The sequence below is a fragment of the Pteropus vampyrus genome, unplaced genomic scaffold, assembly GCF_000151845.1.
Source record: "Pteropus vampyrus isolate Shadow unplaced genomic scaffold, Pvam_2.0 Scaffold68, whole genome shotgun sequence".
NCBI lineage: Eukaryota > Metazoa > Chordata > Mammalia > Chiroptera > Pteropodidae > Pteropus > Pteropus vampyrus.
Genome location: NW_011888849.1, coordinates 4,830,507 through 4,838,849, shown reverse-complemented (window position 1 = coordinate 4,838,849; position 8,343 = coordinate 4,830,507). Strand labels below are relative to the sequence as shown.

Genomic DNA, 8,343 nt, shown 5'->3' with positions numbered 1-8,343 from the left:
GTTTCTATTGTGGTCTTTTCCTTACCTCTGAGGAAAAAGTGAGGTACAGGTAAGGTCAGTTATTGGTCCAAAGTGTCATGGCTGGGAATTGATGAGGCGTGGATGCAAACCCAGACTACGCTACTCCAAGGCCCGGGCGCCTCACTGCTCCACCACTCTGCCTCCTCGTTACTGTAGCACTCTGTGTCTATGTTTCAAATGTATTCATTTCTTTCTTTTGCCATATTTGAAGGATAAATGCTGTCATTCCCTTTCTTTTCCTTAGCAATGCTTCAAGAGAAAATTTCTAGCATTTAATTCCTGTTGAGTACTGATTTCTTTTCTCTTGGGAGCTCAAATACTCTCAAGGCTGAGAAGGAACTAAAGGGAGCACTTGTTGTAGTGGATTATTCATGGTAAAGAATTTGCTGCACCCAGAACAACAAAGATCTGTTTGTGTGTAGACTGCAAGGGTGGCATCTGTGTCACACTGAGTACCATAAGCAGAGCACTAAGCAATGAGCTTATCCTCTGCCCCCATGAAGTGGCCCTCAGTAACAGGGCTTTGTAGATAGTTACTGGATACTTCTTAGCAATTCTCATGCCATTCTTTGTGAAACAGCCAAGGGCTGAGCATTATCAAAGATAAAAGTCAATTACATTAAAACAAGTCTTTTCCTCCCCCACTTGTTTATTTTTAACAGCTATCGGTTTCTATTTAAAAATAGCTTTTTGGTCTATATACAGTGTCTTTATGAACCTGACCTTCTTCAGCAATCAGCTTCTTGTCTGGGTATGAAGTGACTATAAAACAATCATTGGATATCTCGAACAGCTTTCTTGTCCCCCGCCCCCCCCGCCCCCGCTTATTAATACAGTATTTATTTGTCTTCCGTCTGCCAAACGCTGAGCCAACCACTTTCCCCAGGCTGCCTGGGGAGATATAGGAAAAGGAACATATGGGGCAGATGAGACCCTGGAGAAAGAACTACGGGAGGTGGAGACAGCTCCTTTGTGTGGTGAAGAGGATGAGAAAGGCCACCATCAAGCAAAAAAGACCCATGGCCTCTGAGAGGGCAAAGCCCAGAATGGTATAGGAGAAGAGCTGTTGCTTCAGAGAAGGGTTCCTGGCATAACTAATGATGAAGTTTCCAAACACAATCCAATTCCAGCCCCAGAGCCAGCCACCCCTACTGTGTCAGCCCCGCCCCAGTGAACTTGGCTGCTGTGTCAATGTCCCTTGAAATGGCGCTGGTTTGAAAAATGCGGCTAGAAGTAAATGAGATTAGGGGACATGGAGCCGCCAAGCTGATGAGGCTCTTATCAGTGTCTCAGGTTGTTTCGGCACCACCGTAGACAGTGATTGGCTCAGCAGCTGAGAGGTGCTCCTGACAAGGAGGGGGTGCAGACAAATTTGGTGTGGGCATACATTTTCAGGGGAAGAGGGGCTTTGGCAGGAGACTTGCTCCCAAGGCAAAGAAGACCAGATTTCTTGTTTTAAGAAGGCTGAATCATTAGTTTTGTGAAAGAACATATTTTGGGGTGGGTGGGTAGCTTTAATCACGTTGGAAGTTAATTTCTATTTGAATGCTGACTGTGGCGGGTTGACATCAGATAAGTGAGTAAAGAAGTTAACACAGAATCTCAGAAATGTATCCTCTAGCCCTTGCTGGAATCAGAGATGAATCACCCAGCTGAGCTCTTCCTGAATTCTTGACCCACAAAACTGTGAGCAAAATTAAATGGTTGCTTTAAGGTGTTAAATTTTGGAGTAGTTTGTTACACAATAATAGCTAACTAACTTTTCAACTATTGAAGATCATTGTAGCTAATCATAAGAAACTTCTCAGGTATAACTTGGATAAAACATTCATTTTTAGGATGTTGGCGCTGGAAGGGCTCATAGAAATCATCAGCTGCAATGCCCTTATTTCATAGAAGAAGAAACTGAAATTCATAGATGTTAAAACAGCAGGACTTACAGCCACTTTGTTGAAGAGCAAAGGGGTTAACTATTGTTCTAACAGCTTTGTGACAACTTTCCCAGACAATTTTCTTTCTTAGGAGGATTTTTATAGCTGCGATTAAGTTCAGTATCTAACATCACTCCTGCTCTCCTACTCAGTGCCTGCCCTCCATAGCAGAGCTTGTTCTGAGGGGCAATGATCTGGTCCTGGTACCCAAGAGCCTTCCTTTATCCTTCCTCCACCTCCTCCAAGAGCAGAGTTTATCCAACTTCAGATGAAGAGAGGACACATAGGACATCACGAATTACATTGTCAAGTTTCCTTCTTTCGGAACAGGTGCCTGGGCCCTTCCACTGGAAGCCACGGGAGGGCAAATCTCAGAACAGCAGGATTCGGGCAGGCTCCTGTGTTACCTGCCTCTTGACTGGGTGCCAGAGTCCCTCTAGTTTGCCTCATACTTGCACAGTGCGGCTCACACATAGCAAACCATAGCCCTGGATTCCCCCTGGCACATATGGCTAAGTTTCTGTGGCTATGTGCTCTGTGCAGAAGTTGACCACATAGCTTTTAAGTTAACAGGGAAGGGACAGCTCACAGGAGACCCCGTTCAGCTGACTTCCCTGTTTTAACTGCTTTTGGAGAAAGCCCTCAAGAGAAAATTTTTCTGGTATTCTCTGTCATCATCTAGCTGAGAATAAATAAAGCTGTCTCCACTACATTTGCCCCAGCGCAATTCAATGAAAAGGCATTTTAGCTTTCAGAAACGAAATCATTTCCAAAAATGGAAAAAAAAAAATCTACCTGTGCAAATGATGGGAATCTTGTGCTTAGTGAGAAAATTGGAAAAAATATTTAAAAGTTGTCTTTAAATGAATAGAAGGACAGAAAAAAATGTAGAGAGAGAAAAATATAAACCTTAGACTAGCATTTTTCAAAATGATTCAAGAACCATTTGCATCGGAATTACATGGATGCTTGTTAAAAATAAAGATTCCAGACTTCCATCCTGGACCTACTGAAGTAAGCTCCCTGGAGCTGGAAATATAAATTTTCAGCAGCTCTCCAGGTGGTTCTGTGCTCATTGAAGTTTGAGAATGGCCGCCTTAGATTTATTTTACAAACAAATTTCATGAAACATTTTCTGGGAAGTCAATGCAAATTTCAGCTCTAAATTATTGTGCCCTTCCTAATGCCTACATGTGCACTCGTGTGTATAAACACACACACACTGTTTTATAAGCTTCTAATGGGAATAGAAGGCGTAGAGGAAGGCTAATTTAAATCTTTATGTGTGGTTTTTAGACTTCAAGATCCACCCCCTCTACTTTGCCTTATCTTCTCCCTTTAATATTTCTTTTATGCATGAAACGCTTCCCTCTTTGGGTTTTCTGGCCACGAGGGAAATTCCCAGGTGCAAGAACGTTCAGTCCTCAGCCTCAGGAAAGACTCTGATGTGGATCTTTGAAGACAGAGGAACTTAAATATTAAAGGATCCACCAGGTGCCAATAGAGTTGAGCAGGAGTCCCAAAGGGGAATTTGTTTTCAACATAAATACTAATAATCCAGTAGTTGTGAAGCGAATATGTATAGTGTGTGGAATGCTCTGATGAGCACTGCCCTTGCTCTCCTGTGGGATGTCTAGGTGGGTAAAGCAGGCCGAACATGGGAAAGCACTGACCTGGGGAATTTCTGCTAAATGGCATTTCTTTGTCTCCTTCACCTCTGACAATATCTGGTTCCAGGCTAATCCTCATTAACCCTTTGGTAACGGAGCCTTCTGCACGTGGCCCCATACTTGGAGAATGTTAAACTTACAACTGATTAGAAACTTTAAAGCCATCAGATAAAAGTACATGCTTTCATTCCTTAGATATTGAATAGCCAAACATTGCCTAAATGCTGCCCATTTTCAAGATTTAGCTCAGAAGCTAAATTTTCCATGAAGCAGTTCTCATGTTACAAATGCTATTATCATACTATTAGTTTTATACTGATTAACATTATGATATTAACTATAGTAAGATAGAGATAGAGAATAATATGCTAGCAGTTAAACTATATGTTAATATTTGTAAGAATATTACTATTGTCCAGTTAAAATAATACTAGCCGGATAATAATAATAGCCACAACAATAATGGCTAACATTTACTGAGCACGAACCAGGCATTGTGTCCAGTCACGAGTATCATCTCATTTAATGCTTATCACCATTCCATGAAGCAGATACTCCAGTTGCTCTCGCTTTATATATGAGGAAATAAAGTTTCTCCCAGTCAGAAAATAATGAGACAGCAATTTGTACCTAGAGCCCATTTTCCCAATCAGCAGGCACCTCTCCTTACTCCGTGGGTTTCAGTCCATGGTCTGCACTTGGACTAGAGCACTTTTCTTATAGTGATTTATGAGTTGTCAGCTCCTGGAGAGCAGAATGTGCTTTATACCTGAACACCACAGAACGCAGCCCTGTGCCTTGGACATCCAGATAGGGGTGTTCAAATGCCTGTCTGAATTGGTTAAAATTCCACACACCCCACAGGGTTAGGCTTGCTAATGACAGTGGCAGCTCATCCTTTCCTGCATGCAGTTACAGGATAGTGCTGATTATTTAACCTTATTTCTAGTGAAAACAGAAGGCAATTCCTGCATGATTTCTTTGCCCATTTCATTCAGCAAGGATCAAAGCAATCATTACCCAAAAGTTTTTAATGTGACAATCAGAAAGATGACTTCGGTTAAACTACATAGTGATCACCAAGCGCTTACCATGTGCTAAGAACGATGCTGAACTCTTTGCAAAGCAAATCTTATAACCCTTATCTCATCTCTTTGAGGTAGGTATTATTATCTTTTTTCTATAGATGAAAGTTGAATAACTTGCTCAAAATCACCCAGCTAGTGAGTCACAGAATTTGGATTTGATATTCATTTTGACTCCAAAGTCTGTGCTTTTAATCATTTGCTCACTATTCTAACAAAACTATTCTTCCCTTCTTTCCTTCTTTCTTTCCTTCCAAAAATATTTATAGAAAGCTTCCTCTGTACTAGGCCTGTGTCAGTGAATAATGTAAAGGTGAGCAAATTAGACAAGGCCCTTGCCCTAACAGGATATTGGGGAAAGTCAGAGATGACATAAGCAATTATGAAATATGGTGATGAATGCTATGATGGACTCTGCAGTGCAGTGAGAACAGATGCAGAACAGCCACCACTCCTGGCTACCTTGCTCAGCTTCTTGAAGTGCAATTGAATCCTCACAGCAACATTCTGGGCTGCGTGTCAATAGCCTCATTTATATGTGATGATGCTGAGTTTCAGAGAGGTCAGAACACTCACTCAAGGCCACACAGACAACAGGTGGTAGTGCTGCTATTCAAACCCCTGTCTATAAAACCCATGGCTTGTACTTTCCTTACTAGACCAAGTCACTTGGGACTGATATATAGTAAACTAAAATGGAATGGTTGCTTTTCTCTAGTGAGCAATGTATTTTCTACTAAATAAAATAGAGTTAAAATTTTTCCTTGCCAAATTATCATCCCTCTGCACACTTTAGGGAAAAAAAAAAAATCCCAAATTCTAGTTTTTTGATCCTCTCTCTGAGAGACATAGAGGAAACTCTTAAGATAACAGATCCCATGTACTTATTTCAAGTTCTGCTTTAATGGGGTTTGCTGGAAAGATTATTCCTTAGTTCATGTATATTTAGATTTCAAACTCGCCCTACCTTGGATTAATAGCGAGAGTCAGTGGCTTCATTCTGGGCTATGATAAACAGATCAAGTACTAGTACTAAATACTGAAAGAAATACAAAGAGGCCAAAGTACTTGGTTGCTGGTGCAAAATCAAGGAAGCGAGGTTTCGAGGGGTACTCAGGCCTCAATTGTTGATTCTGGAAGTTTTGGGGGCATTTAACCTCTTGCCTGTCCTCTGAATAGCATGAAATGGCTTCCGAAGAAGAATAAACTGTCCTATTGCTTTGAGAATACCACATATGCCCTAGGAGAGGAGATAAATGGAGTTCAGAAGCAATAGTCTCCTCTAAGGGCAATAGGAAATTTTTGCTTCTCTGAAAATGCTTTTTACAGGAGTTCAGTACTATATTTGAACCATTGCTGAAACAATCAACAGAGTAGAAGAGTCTCCATCGTAAGTTTATGCTCTCTGACCCAAACCAGCATCTCATCTGTAATAGAAGAAAAGTTTTATGCGTTTACAGAGCATTGGGGCGCAATACTTGTCTTTTCTCTTTTTGAGTTCCTACAGTTTAATGCTATAGTGGTTTCAGAGGGTCCAGAAAAGCTCTTTTCCAATAAATGGCTTTTCTAAACTTCCGCTCTCCCTTGCCAGTAAACCGCCTATCCACCGAGTGACATTTTTAAGCTTCTGTGCTCTCAGGACACATCACACATTCTGAACTTCTTCCTGCATTTTAGTGGTGTCTGATTATATTTTTAAAGATTGTTCTTGTGAACTGTGTTTGGACATGAGACAACTAATTTCCTGCATCTTGTGTGGATTTCCAGAACAATGCCAGAGGGGCTAAGAACACTCTTTCTCTGTTGACTACATAAAAATGTTTCTAACATCTGCCCAGGGCAAAAATTTTATCTCCTTCACTATATTAAAAACCCCATCCTGAAGAGTCCATGTTAAAGGAAGAGCATTTAATTAGTCTAGTGCTTTTGAATTTTTTTTTTTTTTGAGTTCTGAGATAGCACTAAAGAATAAAGGGCTCCAACTGACACTGACCCTAATTACCTGAAAACAAATTTAAACAGAAAAATCTGGTTTCCCTCTGCCCCTTCTCCTAATCCCATCGCCTCTACAATTTTCTCATTAAAGTTCAACAAAAGTTGGCTAATAGATCGTGCTAATGAATGTCATTTTCATCTGATCAGAACTCCACGCAAGTTCAGACTCAAGGGAACTAAGGTAGTATTTATTCATTTTTTTTCAATATTCAATACAAGTGTTCAGATATCTCAATACTTTCTTAAAAGGAGACATTGATCTTCTGTGTAGATCATGGAAAAGATGACTCCAAACAAGACTTACAATTTGCGTTTTTTGTGAAAGATGCTGTGCTGTGAAAAAGTTAAGCAAAGACCTTGTCAGCTTTACATGATATAAAATTAGGGATATGAGGGATTATGCTGTAAGTAAAGGTTATAAACAGGTGACCCTCAGGCTAGATGGAGCCTATAGATGTTTTGTTGAGCCTATAGATGTGTTTTGTTTAGCCTATACAGAACTTTCATAGAATTTAAAGTTATTTCCAGCCTTTTAAAATGGGGAGAAAGGAAAATGTAGGAGAGTATCTTTACGACCTTAGCTGAAACACCAAAATCATGATCTATGAAAGAAAAAAACATAATTTGAATTTTGGGAAAATTAAAAACTTATGTTTTAAAAGACACTGTTGGAAATATAAAAGACGAGTCACGGATTGGGAAAAAATATTTGAAAATCACATGTCTGATAAAGAACATGTATAGAAATTATGTAAAGAACTCTCAAAACGCAATAATGAGAAAATAAATAACCCAATAAAAATGGGCAGAAGATTTAAATAGATGCTTCATTAAAGAAGATATAAGGGCAGCAAATAAACACCTAAAAAGACACTCAGTTGAATTGGTCATTATGGTAATGTAAATTAAAACCACAACAATATAGCGCTACACACTGTTAAAGTGGCTAAAATTTAAAAGACTGACCATATCAAGTGTTAGCAAGCATGTGGAGGAAATGGAACTCTCATACAATGCTGGTGGGAATCTAAAATGGTGCAGCCATTCTGGAAATATTTTGGTACTTTTCTAACAGCTTAAATATTTAGCTATTGTATGACCTAGCTGTTCTGCTCCTAGGTGTTTATCCAAAAGAAACAGAAGAATATGTCCAATGACTTACACAAAAATATTATAGCAATTTCATTCTAGTAGTCCCCAAACTAGAAACAACCCAAATGTCCATTAACAGATAAAAGGATAAACAACTTGTGGTACATATAGGCAATGGAATACTACTCAGCAATAAAAATGAATGAGCTAATGATACACACAACATGAGTGAGTCTCAAAATAAGTATGCTGAAAAAATATATAATATTAATGATGATAATCTGCTTCATAAATGAAAAAAGATTTTGCCAGTGCAAAAAAACAGACCAAAAAAGGTGCACATTATATGAGTTTGTTTACATAAAATTCTAGAAAATGCAAATGAATCTATAGTTATAGTAAGCATAAACGTGATTGCCTGTGCATAGAATGAGGGTGAGAAAGAGAAATTATAAAGGGAACAAAGAAATTCTTAGGAGTAATGGATGTGTTCATTATCTTGATTTTGGTTCTAATTCACAGGTGAATATACATATGTTAAATACACAT

At 39.3% G+C, this 8,343-nt stretch overlaps 1 pseudogene; it reads right to left on the bottom strand.

Moving 5' to 3' along the window:
* Nucleotides 1-967: 967 nt before the first annotated feature.
* On the bottom strand, nt 968-1,425 carry LOC105293141 (annotated as a pseudogene).
* Between the last annotated feature and the right edge of the window lie 6,918 nt (nt 1,426-8,343).